Here is a 14112-nt window from a genome sequence, read left to right on the forward strand (position 1 = left end):
CACACCTTTCACAGGGGAGTTTTAGGACCTGTTTCAGGAAAGAAAGGCGAGGGGAGAAGGTCAGAGTGATCCTCATGCTTCTTCCATTTAAAAAAATTCCCTCAACTTAAGATCTTCCATATGCCAAGGTACCATATTTGGGGGTAGCGTGTCCTGAACCCCAGCAGCTCTTTCCTCTCCCCTCAGATCAGGACTCAGTAAAGAATATAACAAAAGCACTATATGCATTGCCTAATTCAACCCACAACTCTTTATCGAATTCCTGTTGAGAGGGCGCTGGCCACTGGAGGTCCAGCAGGGAACAGATCAGACAAGTTTCTGCTCCCATGGAACTTACCTTCCAGTTGGGGGAAATTCACGACAAAGAGAAATACAAATAAATATATACCATGCCAGGAAATAACCCAAGTGTCCATCAACGGAATAACAACTCTGCTAGATCCAAACCATGAAACTGAGAAACACTGCTCAGCCATAAAAGAAATGAACCACTGACACACCAAATGACACAGGTTATTCTCGAAATAATTATGTGGAAGTGAAAGAAGCCAGCTACAAAAGAGTACATGCTCCACGATCTCATATATATACAAACTCTAGAAAAGACAAACTAGTCTCCAGTGACCAAAAGCAGATCAGTTGTTGTGTGAGGATGGGTAGACAGAGAGGGCAGGAAAGTGGGGTTGCAAAGGGGCATCGAGAGATCTTTTGAGGGGATAGATGTGTCCACTCTCTTGGTGGCGGTGATGGTTCCATGTGTGTGTGCACGTGTCAAAGCTCACCGAACTGAACACTTTAAATGCACAGAGTTCACTGTATATCCAACATACCTACGCAAAGCTGTTAAATGTGTGTGTGTACACACACATACATTACGTCACATGCTACATGAAAAGGAAAGCAAGATAAGGAAGGCAGGATACGCTGGGGGCAGGCAGGGAGTGCTATTTTGTTTCGTTTTTGTTTTTTTTAATTTATTTTTGGCTGTGTTGGGACTTCGTCGCTGCATGCGGGCTTTCTCTAGTTGCGGCGAGCGGGGGCTACTCTTTGTTGCAGTGCACAGGCTTCTCATTAAGGTGGCTTCTCTTGTTGCGCGGCACGGGCTCTAGGCACGCGGGCTTCAGTACTTGTGGTACGCGGGCTTCAGTACTTGTGGTGCACGGGCTCAGTAGTTGTGGCTCATGGGCTCTAGAGCGCAGGCTTAATAGTTGCGGCGCTCGGGCTCAGTTGCTCCGCGGCATGTAGGATCTTCCCGGACCAGGGCTCAAACCCGTGTCCCCTGCATTGGCAGGCAGATTCTTAACCACTGCGCCACCCGGGAAGCCCGTGAGTGCTATTTTTTCTGACCAGATGGCTGGTCAGAGAAGGTCTCAGTGAGCAGGTGATTTTGAGCAGAAACCTGAAGGCAGTAAGAGAATTGGCCATGGGGTTATCTGGGGAGAGAACATTCCAGGTAGAGGGAAGAGCAAGGGAAAAGGCCCTGTGGGCCTGAGTAACACTGGAGCTCAGTAATGGCTCAGAACTGAGTTAATACTTCAAGATCTGGACTGAATCATTGCGCCAAGCTTCACATACAGTCTTGCATCTGTCCTGCCTACCTGGGTAGAGTCCATGTCTTTGGACGGAGCCTGGCTTGTTAACACCTATATAAGCAGCGGTCACACTATACCAGCTCTGGAATCTGCACTAAGATTCTCACTCAAGAATTCCAAGATCTGCTTGACCTCATCTTCTCTGAAACGGGCAGGCAGCCTGACTGCACTTTCAAACTCTTATGACTGAGAGTGACTAACTGTGTCAAACGAATCACAAAAGACCTCAGGGTAAAAAGAGTGAACATTTACCTGGCATTTGCTAAGTAACAGGCACTGTTCTAAAAACCTTACGTGTATTATCTCAGGTCATCTTCCCCCAGCCTTGCAAGGTAGATACTGTTATTATTCCCACTTTACAGATATAGAAACTGAGGCAGATAGAAGCTAAGCTACATGCCCAATTAAGAGGCTGACACTTGAACCTGGGCGCTATGACTCTGGAGCCAGCCCTTGTAAGTATCTACACATGGCCTCGCAGAGTGCTGCAAATCTCTGATTCTTTTTTTTCTTAAATAAATTTATTTATTTAATTTATTTAGTTTTGGCTGCGCTGGGTCTTCGTAGCTGCGCAGTCTTTCTTCAGTTGCGGCATGCGGGGGCTACTCTTCGTTGCGGTGCACGGGCTTCTCATTGCGGTGGCTTCTCTTGTTGTGGAGCACAGTCTCTAGGCACGTGGGCTTCAGTAGTTGTGGCACGTGGGCTCAGTAGTTGTGGCTCACGGGCTCCAGAGTGCAGGCTCAGTAGTTGTGGTGCACGGGCTTAGCTGCTCTGTGGCATGTGGATCTTCCCGGACCAGGGCTCGAACCCTTGTCCCCTGCATTGGCAAACGGACTCTTAACCACTGTGCCACCAGGGAAGCCCAAATCTCTGATCCTTAACCAGTGGTCCCCCATATACCCCCACTGGCCTGGTCCAAGCCTGTCCCTGCATGTGGTTGGGACACCTTCCATATCTGGGGCAATCCTGTAGACTGAACTATGTCCCCCTAAAATTTATATGTTGAAGCCCTAACTCCCAATATGATGGTATTTGGAAACGGGGCCTTTGGGAGGTGATTAGGTGGGGCTTTCGTGACAGGATTAGTGCCTTTATGAGAAGAGACACCAGAGAGCTTGTCCTCTCTCCCCACCCCAACCCCCGCTTTCCCTCTCTCACCATCTTCTCAGTCCTCAGAAATGTCAGCCCATGATTCTGTGATTACAAAGTGAGACTGAACCCCAGTTGGCCCAAGAACTTCCCTCATGTTATTGGTCCTCTCTAAGTTCTCAGAAGGTGTCGATGCAATGGCCTTTCCCGAGCCATTCAGCGTGTGTCCAATTTCCAGTGACTAGTGCATCTTTCTCTGGCTGTCCCACCATCTGGGGAGGGGCTCAGGGACTGACCTGTCACCTGCCCCCAGACTAGCATAGATCTGCCCTGAGAGTCAGCACCATGGTGGGAGCAACTGCCCAAGTCTGGTCCCCAGGAAAGGATGAGCGAGCACACAGGAAAAGCTGAGTGTCCCATGGCGTGGTTCCCATCACCATCCACTCCACTGAGACACTTACCTACCAAAGTTAAAACCGGAATGTGGCGATGAGCAGCAATTATCAGCACGGACCTATCATCCTGGGGACCAAATGGGTGTTTCTTGTCACACCCTTGGGACTCACTCCAGAAATGTTCCAGGCAGTGGTCTGAGGAATGGCCACAAAGCGTATCTGCTGAATTCATTCAGGAAGAATGCCGCAGGAGCCCGTCCCAGCTCCGTGCTGGGAACACAGAGGCCTTCCTGGTGCCAGAAAGCTCTACCACTCCTCCTTAAGACTTGTGACACCTACTTAAGCTCACGGGAACACGAAGTTCACAAAATGCTTTCTGACCTTGGATGAAATGCCTTTTCCCTCTTAGCCAAGACATAGCAAGATTCAGTCATCTTTATTTCTACCCAGTGGGTCCTTGATCAAACGTGTTAATTATATTTTATCCTCCAAGGGGCAAATAGCAGAGAGGAAAAACACTGCCAAACTAAGCTACCTTTCTTTTTTTTTTAAGTTAATTTTTATTAGAGTATAGTTGCTTTACAATGTTGTGTTAGTTTCTGCTGTACAGCAAAGTGAATCAGCTCTACGTCTATATATATCCCCTCCTTTTTAGATTTCCTTCCCATTTATGTCACCACAGAGCACTGAGGAGGGTTCCCTGTGCTATACAGTAGGTTCTCATTCGTTATCTATTTTATACATAGTATCAGATTCCTGGCGTCTGTCTGTCCATCCAGATGTGAGGAATAACTGAAAAGCCCGAGACGTCACGAAAATCACAGATTCCACCTTCTAAAAACCATCCAAACAGGGTTTGGAGTATAAACACGTATGACAAAAACATCTTCAACCCTGTGTCTGGGTTACAGCTCTCCTATTAAATATCCATTTCCTTCTTGTCTTTCAAAATTCTCCATTGATTCTAACATTTTCAAAACTATTCATATAAAATTATTCTGGCTCTAAACACACCTGGTATTATATGCTAGGACAGAGTAATTCTTTCAGAGTAATTCTGGGAACACAAGACTTTCAGGAAGTGATAATTAGTAACAACGAATACTTGTTGCACTGATCTGCACACTTCGCTGATCATTTTGCGTGAATCATCTCAATACATCATCACAAACACTCATTTTACGGATGAAGAAACTGAAGCTCAGAGAAGTTAACTGGCTTGCTCAATGCCACACAGCTCACAAGCAGCAAAGCTTATTTTAAACTCTTAAGGGTACAGTAGATTACAAAATGCGCCCACTAATTCCTCTCACCCAGTTATGTACACCCTGCTGCAATGTGACATTCCTGCTCCACTCTTTAAGAGGTGGCCTCTCTCTTCCTGCCTCTTGAATCTGGTCTGGCCCTGTGACTTGCTCTGGCCCAGGGGACGTGGTGGGGATGGTGTTGTGAAGGAGCTCAAGAGGGCTTGCAGCTTTCTCCTGGATTGCTCCCCTGAGACCGACACATAGGAAGCCAGTTCCAGCCAACTGGAGGGTAACAGTCTACGTGGAGGAGAACTGAGGTGGCCCAGCCAACAGCCAGCATCAACTACCAGACCTGTTGGTGAGACCATCTTGGACCTTCCAGCCCGGCCAATCCCCAGACTGACTCAAGTCCATGAGTGAGCATGAGTGGGCCAGGCAACTCCAGGGGAAGAACCACTGCCAGCCCACAGATTCGTGAGAAATAATCAGCTGCTGCTGGTGCAGGGCCCTCTGTTTTGTTTTGTGGTGGTTTATTATACCCTTTCTCAACCTCAGCACTACTGGCATTATAGAATGGCTGGTTCTTTGCTGTGGGATGTTGCCCTGGGCAATGTCAAACATTCAGCAGCCTCCTTGGCCTCTACCCCCCGGATGCCAGTAGCACCCCTTCCCAGCTGTGACAATCAAAAATGTCTCCAGGGCTTCCCTGGTGGCGCAGTGGTTGAGAGTCCGCCTGCCGATGCAGGGGACACGGGTTCGTGCCCCGGTCCGGGAAGATCCCACATGCCGTGGAGCGGCTGGGCCCGTAAGCCATGGCCGCTGAGCCTGCGCATCCGGAGCCTGTGCTCCGCAACGGGAGGGGCCACAACAGTGAGAGGCCCGCGTACCGCAAAAAAAAAAAAAAAAAAAAGGGGCTGCTTCTCCATCCCTCTAACCCTGTCGGAGCTCCTGCCCTGGTCACCCCCCTCACCTCCCTCCTTTCTGCCTCACTTGTAACCTGGGCTCACTCTCAGCCCTGGTGGACGTGACCGTGACCATCCAAAGAGCCCTCCTTGCTGCGGAGAGGAGTGTCTCTCTCTAGGTGTGGGTTCCTGGACAGATTTGTATCCGTTGCTTTGCTGCCTGTCTTTAAATTGTGTTCATAAGAGACCACAGTTCCCCATTTGTATACACGTCCTCGTGACTTGCTTTCACTATGAGGTAGAAAACATCTATCAATATTTGCATTTTCTTCCCCTCTCCCGACCCCTATGTCTTCAGGGAAAAAAAAAAAAAAAATTTCACGCTACAGTGCAAACCATACTGTTATCATTGATGTTTCTCTCTCTTGGAATGCTTTCTTGGCTTTCCATGTCTTTTGTCTGCCAAGCACACTTGACCTGTGGTAATGGAAAGGTCACAACAGCACTGATCAATCTCTCCAAGCAGTCTCATTTGCCCAAAGTACGAGATTAGGGTGGTATGAGGAGGAGCACGCAGGAAGGACGGGGGAAGAGGTGCTACCTGGTTGAGGAAAGAGGCAAGATGAAGAATGTGGATAAATACGGAAGCAGGGCTCTTGGCCTCAAAGCAGAACTGCAGATCAGGTTTATTAAACCAGAAAAAGCTGGGAAACACAGAAACAGGAGCTTTCAAATATCTAAGGACTCAGATTTAATGACTGAAGGACTAAACCCAGGTAGGTGAAGCAAAGTACTTTTCTTTGGGAAACTATGAGCTAATCAGGTGATTTATGGTGCATTGATAATGGCAAGAAAATTCAAGACTAATATTGTAACTAACAGCTCACTTTCAGTCTTTGAAAGGCATTTGCACAATATCCCACCCATTTTCTTAACCAGCACTTAATAAACGGGTAGAAGTCAAACTACTTTGCAGATGAATGTTTTCGGGTGCAAAGTATTTTGCATCTTGGACAACACATTGCAATCACCTGGGCTGGGGACTGACTTTGTCAAGGGTGAAGGACAAGCGTTAGTGGGTTTTATTGCCCTGCTCATGGGCAGCTACAGCTCAGAACTACTAGTGTAGAAAGCCCGAACTTTTAAAGATTATTAGTATCCCACATATTTACTACTAAGCAGAAAAGAATGCAGTCACATCTTTTGTTATCTTGCCCTACCATTCACCTTGCCTTAGGACTGAATACTTTTTCCCAGTAGGGGTCTAGTTTTCAAAAGGGCAGGCCAGGAACTTGGAAAGAGTGCATTCTGTCACATTTAACCTTTCATTTTTACGATAAACCACTGCCCTGCTGGCCTTCAGAGCAGAGAATGAGGACCCCCTGCCCCTTCCACAGCACTAGCTCCCTTGCTAAGTTTCTCTTTCCTGTGTTGGCCTCTCCCATGTAACCTGCCCACCTGACCCTGGGGCTTCACCATGGCTACTTCTTAACTTCCTTAACACCCTACAGATGTTGGGTTTGCCTATATTCCTGGTCCTCTATAAAAAAACAAATAACAATAGCAAGTCTCAATTCCTAAATGGTATCTCATCAGTAACAGAATACACATTAAGCTTCCCTTCTGGCTAAAAAGTGAGTATACTATTTTAGCTTAGTGTAAGACCCAAATGAGTCAATCAAGACATATGTACCGCATGCTCAGAGGAACAAGGGAAGAGTAGAAGATATACAAGTACTCTGTGTATATCCTCAAGGATCTTGCCATCTAGACCAGGGGTTGCAAACTATGGTTCACAAGCCAAATCTGGCCCCCAACTGCTTCTATAAATAAAGTTTTATTGGAACACAACCATGCTTTTGTGTGTGTGTCTGTGTGTGTGTGTGTGTGTGTTTGTCTGTGTGTATGGCTGCTTTAGCACCATGCTGGCAAAGCTGAGGAGTTGTGACAGAGACCATCTGGCCTTCAAAGCCTAAAATATTTACCATCTGGCCCTTTACAGAAAAACTTGCCAATGCTGATCTAAGCAAACTAACAACCACAACTACAACAGCAAATATATATTTGAGATGGATAGATAGAGATAGATAGATAGATAGATAATGTATTAATGTGAAACAGAGAGGGTTCCTGCCTTTAGGAGGCCCACAGTCTACTGAACAATCATTAATCCTGAGAAGTAAATAAGCACCCAATGCGGGGACTGTGCAAAGGAGAAGAGGATGTTTGAGGCTGGGTACCAGATCCATGGGTAACTAGAATTGCCTGTGAGCTGTACAGGTAGATTCTAAGGTGAATGGGGTAAAGAGGAGAGTGGGGAAGGCCTTGGCAAAATTGGAATGAAGAGGCAGGAAGTCCAATCCATGGCTGAGGGGCGGCCGTGGCAGGTGGGCTGCTTCCCAGGCTACTGGAGCATGCGGGCATGACTTGTTTACCACTTGTCGTCCCTGATGGACTTGAGGTTTTATGTGGGTGCAGACAATGTTCACATTGTTCACTTCGACCCTGGCATTAAGCAACATGCCTGCCGTATAGTAGCTGCTTGATGAATATAATTTAAAAAGTAAATAATGAATGAATAAACGGATGTCTGGAATTATCAGGTTGATATGCCATAAGCCAGTTGAGTCAGGCATTTCAACCATGGTAAAATGACCTCTGACCTTACTTTGAAACAAAGGCATAGATGAGGAGATAAGAAAGCTTTTATTAGCAACTACTCTATAACAAGCCTTTTACACGCACTAAATCATTTAATTCTCTCAGCCACCATTTTAGGGATGAAGAGATTGGGTTTCAGAGAGGTTAAGTAACTGGCCAAGGTCACACAGCCAGAAAACGGCAGAACTAAAATGCAAACCCAAGTCTTCACTTTGTTATTCTCAGCTCCGAGGCTATGTACACACAGCCATGCCTAGCAGTCATTTCCATACCATGCTCTGCAGACCTCAGTCTCCTCAGAGCCACCGTAAGTGACATGAAGATCAATCCAGCAGCACTGGGGACCAAGAGCACAGACTCCCCAGCCAGCTTCAACCAGAGGAGTTTTCATTTCTCTACTTCACACATGGAGCTTCCTGATTTCATCCAAACACATAGTTCTTGGGGGAACGAAAAAGAATGAGAAACCACTATACTGGACCACGCTACTTCCTCAAACCAAGCCAGGAGGTACAGTTTCTAGCCTTAACTCCACCACCAACTTGCTATGGGGTCAAGGTCCATCACTTCTCCTTCCTTCCATTCTTACACAAGAAATGTTCCGCGACAGATGCTGAAATCCCATGAAGCTTCTTAACTTTCCAGAGAGAATAAGATTAAATGAAGAGCCCATTTAAGGAATGGAAATGGCTGGGCCACCTTGAGTAAAATTCTAGATAAAGTTGTAATTCCATCAATGACAGCAAATTAGAGGAGTGTGATGAGTTACCAGGCAGAGCTCAGCAGAGTCACTGCTGGATGCCTTGTTTGATGACTGCTAATCGCATCCAGCAGAACTCAAAAACCAAACAGGAGCCAATCTTTTGGCCTTACCTCATAGTAACCAGCACATGACAGAACATGGGTCTCTTAGTAAACAGTCCACAGAGGCACATCCACTTACCAATAGAGATGTAATAGATGAATATATTGATTCTCAAAGAATTCACAACTGGAGACAATGCCACACTCATCTATGGTTTGACCATTCTTATACGAAGTTACCTCTGGCTTGGGCTGACCTGACGATAAAGAAATAAGAATATTCTTATTATGTGAAGCATCTTTAGAAAAAAAATCATAAAGCTAGGAATAAGAATGGGTGATAAAAAAAAAAGAATGGGTGATAAACAATAGGGATAAACATGCTGTATATGTCACTTGGGGAACTAGAAAAGCTTCCTCTCATTGATAAAAATGCATCCTTTGGACTCCCCTGGTGGCACGGTGGTTAAGAATCCGCCTCCAATGCAGGGTACACGGGTTCGAGCCCTGGTCCGGGAAGATCCCACATGCCGTGGAGCAACTAAGACCGTGCGCCACAACTACTGAGCCTGCGATCTAGAGCCTGTGAGCCACAGCTACTGAGCCCGTGCTCTGCAACAAGAGAAGCCACCGCAATAAGTCCGCACATTGCAACGAAGAGTAGCCCCTGCTCGCCGCAACTAGAGAAAGCCCGCATGCAGCAACGAAGACCCAACACAGTCAAAAACAAATAAATTAATTTTTTAAAAATACATCCTTCAATAAACACTATTGGGCATGTTACATGCCTAAGATGATGCGGTGCTGGGGTGAGAGTGGGGCAGACAAAATGAAAAATGTTGCTCCTAATCTTAAGACGCTATTAAGAAAAACTATCTAAAACTTAAAAAGAAGCCAAAACTGTGGATGGTATCTTGTTTCAGTGTCACATGGGGGCAAAGGTCCATCTAAGAGTTATGTAGGGGAATGTACTTTGTTTCATCAATGATTACTATTGATTAAAATTCCCAGATTTAGTGAAGTTACATATAAGCTTGTAGATTTGCATTCAATGGAGATGCAAATAATCTCCGTCTAGCAGACAAGATAACCCCACAAATTATGGTTTATTGCCCTGTAGGACATTAACCAGTGTTTTATCTAATGCAGCAATCTTATCCTAACATTTCTTTATTAAGTTGCCTATAAATACCCCATTCCTCAAATGTTCTTTGACCAGCCTTAATATTTTCTGGTTCCCTCTTTATTCAAAGAATTGAATAAAATCTTTGAAGTTCACTCTGTATTTGCATGGGAGTGAAAATTATACTTTAACAGTGCTCAGAGTTGAGTGTATGTTACGGTACAAAAGAGGGAAGAACAAAGTAGATTAGCTAAAACCATGTCTTCCTAAGGATAAAGGAGTTTGGAATGTAGGTTTCCCAGGCTGGTACTGTGCACATGTGAGTGACATCATCACAAAATTGACCTACGCTTTCTCCCTCAGAAGGGGTTCATCCTCCCCTGGTGATCATTAACCGGATGTAATGCTAAGGGGCTAATCTGGTAAACCCCCCATGAATTCCATTCACCCCTTGGGATCCTTTTTCCCCTTGTGACAGACAGGGCAGGAAGGTTTCCAGTGTGTGCCAACGAGCTTTCTCACTAGCTTCCATGTCATTGAAAATGTATAAAATGTACCATCTATACCGGAGGAAAGCCCAGTATTTGGGAGCAATACACCATTCTGAATCCATCCCAGGAACATTCTTGTGTTTCTGTCTTATCACACGATCTTTGGCGAGCAACCCCAGAGATCATTAAGAGAAAAACTCCATGTTCTCCTAAGGCTTAGAAGGGGGAGAGCTAAAAATGTCAGGGGTGGGAGTAACAAGAGTCAGTGACACCTGTACCGTGGACAGGACCTGAGGGGGGCTCAGGGACCCTCTCCCTTCCTCTCTATGTCTCTTCTAATTTGGGGTCTCCCAGCTGCGCTACCTCTTTCCTTCTCCTCCAGGTAAGCACCTGCATAGTTGATCCCTGGCTCCAGGAGCAGACAGACCTGCGTGCAGGGACACATCTCCAGCAGCTGCTTACCTGAGTCTCTTTCAAACAAATGACTAAACCACCAAAAATGAGCTTCCCTGAAAACCTATCAAGGAAGCTGCTGATCATATTTCATTTCTGCCTGTTCTTATCAGACTTGGGTTCCCATTCCCATCAGTTTTATCAGATTCCTTCTCAGGAAGCATTTAATTGCTCCTTTTGTGTGTGTTCCTGACTTTTATTGAAGCCATTATATCAAGTATGCATGAGCTGAGCCTGGGGAACGCATTCTGATCTCTTGGGCTCCAGTGTTTCATTTCAGCCAGAGCAGGGCTGATTGAGTCCTCTGGTTCCTTACTGGCTGACTGGTTTTTTCCCTTCGTGTGGTATAGAGCTGAATAATCAGCCGCAAATGAGACTTGCACAGGGAAGTCGTATTTGTACCTTGTGGGTGGTTCTCTCTTCTCCCTCTACTTGCTGGAAATCTCACCCAAAAATCCTACCCTTGTTTTTTTTTTTTTTAAAGAGTCAATTTTATTTAGTTATTTATTTTGGCTGCATTGGGTCTTCGTTGCTGCACACGGGCTTTCTCTAGTTGCGGTGAGCGGGGGCTACTCTTCGTTGTGGCGCGCGGGCTTCTCATTGTGGTGGCTTCTCTTGTTGCGCAGCATGGGCTCTAGGTGTGCATAGGCTTCAGTGGTTGTGGCACGTGAGCTCAGTAGTTGTGGTTCGCGGGCTCTAGAGCGCAGGCTCAGTAGTTGTGGCGCATGGACTTAGTTGCTCCGCGGCATGTGGAATCTTCCTGGACCAGGGCTCAAACCCTCGTCCCCTGCACTGGCAGGCAGATTCCTAACCACTGCGCCACCAGGGAAGTCCCTACCCTTGTTTTTTAAGCCTACCTGCAGGTTGCATATTGAGAGCCACTTTCAGAACGTTTCACAAGTATCTGGCTAATGTGTGAGGGGGCCGGTAGCCAAGGTTAGGGTCCACCCAAACACCGGGGCTTCCTAGGGAGACAGGGGGCTACTCTGAAGGCTCAGTAGTGGACTTGAGCCCATTCCTCTATCCGGATGCCTATGGACAAACACCGAGAAAGAGGGGGGGCTATGCTCTCGGCCTGGGGAGTCTGGGTGCACAGTCCTACACCCAAACATCCACATTGAAAGGTGAGATTTTATTTTGACTTCTGCTAAGGAAGCACAGCCATTTCAGAGGCTGGCTCTTCTCCTCTCTGGACTTAGAAAAAGGGATCGGGGGCAAAAAGTTTTGTCATCCCTCAGGAAAGGCCATCAGTGCCCTCCATGTTTTCAAGGGTAGACATAATCCAGGAAAGAAAAGAAAACAACTCACAAGCTACAGTATACCACTTCCCTACCCAATTATTTCACTTCTATTTTCTTTTAATAATAAATCCCTTTTCCCACGGTGGGCACCAGTTCTGGAGTTCTGGATTATTTATTCTCCAGTCAGGGGGAATTCCAGCCCTCTGCTTTCCCTCCACTGGGCATGTATGTCTTGGTTTTAACGTTTTCACTGCTGACCAGCATAGCTGAAGAAAGCAAGCAGTGGGGAGATGAATTTAGGCAGGATGGGGATATCAGTAAAAGGTGATAAAGAAGAGTTCAGTAAATTGTCTAAAGTGAAGTTACTCATGCCATTCCCATGCACCACAGGAAATTAAGAGTGGATTCTAAAAAAAAAAAAGTTCTGATGAACCTAGGGGCAGGACAGGAATAAAGACGCAGACATAGAGAATGGACTTGAGGACATGGGGAGGGGGAAGGGGAAGCTGGGACAAAGTAAGGGAGTGGCATGGACATATATACACTACCAAGTGTAACATAGATAGCTAGTGGGAAGCAGCCACATAGCACAGGGAGATCAGCTCGGTGCTTTGTGACCACCTAGAGGGGTGGGATAGGGAGTGTGGGAGGGAGGCACAAGAAGGAGGGGATATGGGGATATATGTATACATACAGCTGATCACTTTGTTATACAGCAGAAACTAACACAACATTGTAAAGCAATTATACCCCAATAAAGATGTTTTTTAAAAAAAAAAGGGAACAAAACATACCTTTTATATATATTTATATTCTTATTAAGGATTAAATACTTTGCACAAAATGTGTGATTAATAAATATATGTGTGTGCAAAAAACAAAAACAAAACAACAAAACAAAAAAGAGTGAATTATCTGAAAAAAGAACCAGTGTGGGAGTTGCCTAACCAAGAATCACAACGGGTAGTAAAGGAGATCACTAAAACGTGTCCAGAAAGGTATTCAAAGAAATCTTCTAGAAAAAAAAATCAGAGGATTCAGTTGCTCAATCAGTGACTCAGAACTAACTTCCCAGGTTATTTTCCCAGGTGATACTTTAACAATGCCCTTGTGAACCAAATAACCTGGTCTGCAGGTAGGTTTCAGAGGGTGAGGAGCTAGAGATGCTTACCCGATATTATTCACAGAGTCTGACTTCTCAGGAACTTTCTGGGAAAGCAAAGTAGATAAAAATCAAAGTGTGCGTCTCTGGGGCCCTCCTGAGTCCGTCATCTTTCCATGCCACATGAACCTGAAAAATAAAAATCCCCAACATCACCACTTGTTCTGGGACATCTCTGACTTTTCTCAGGAATTCGAGAAACCCCAGCACCCCATGAGTGGTACTTAGGGAGAGAAGGAGCGTGGTCCCTTGGCTGGGGGCTGCACTCAGTCTGGCGGGTGGGTTGGGAGTCCCCAGGCAGGCTTTCTCACCCACCACTGCTGACATTCGGGCCAGAAACGTTGTTATGGGGGGCGGTCCTGGGCATCGTAGGACGTTTAGCGGCATCCCTGGCTTCGACCCACTAGAAGCGATAGCACCCCTTCCCCAAGTGGTCACAATCAAAATTGTCTGCAGATGTTGCCAATGCCCCAGGGAGGGCAGCCATGGTTTTAACCTCAAGTCCTAGTGGATGGCAGGGCGGCCACAGCCCCGTCGGAGAGGGAAAACTGCATGAGCCTACGGCCAATGCCACCTCTTTCAACGTTTTTTTCCTATTGGACTCAAAAAGTGTGTGCATATTTGCCTCCCCAAAGAGGAGTTGATTCAATACAAAGGAATCGCCAGGTGGGAGGTATTTCTCCAGGTGAAACTGGGAAACTACAGCTCCTTCTGAGAAGCAGGCAGGTGCCCCGGGGAGGGCGGCAAGTGGGCTGGCATTTTTGAGTAAGCGCAAATTCATCAAGTCGGCATTAAATGCTTGGTTAGTCACCAGGTATGTTATTTCACCTAATCTCCTTTAAGTGACCTAAACGGTTATTAACACCACCTACATCTTACAGATGAGAAACCTGAGACTCAGAAAGGTTCGGCAGTGTGTTCAAGGTCACCTAGCTCCAGTGGCCAATCCCCT

The sequence above is a fragment of the Grampus griseus genome (genome assembly GCF_964374135.1).
Source record: "Grampus griseus genome assembly, chromosome: 12".
NCBI classification, from domain to species: Eukaryota; Metazoa; Chordata; class Mammalia; order Artiodactyla; family Delphinidae; genus Grampus; species Grampus griseus.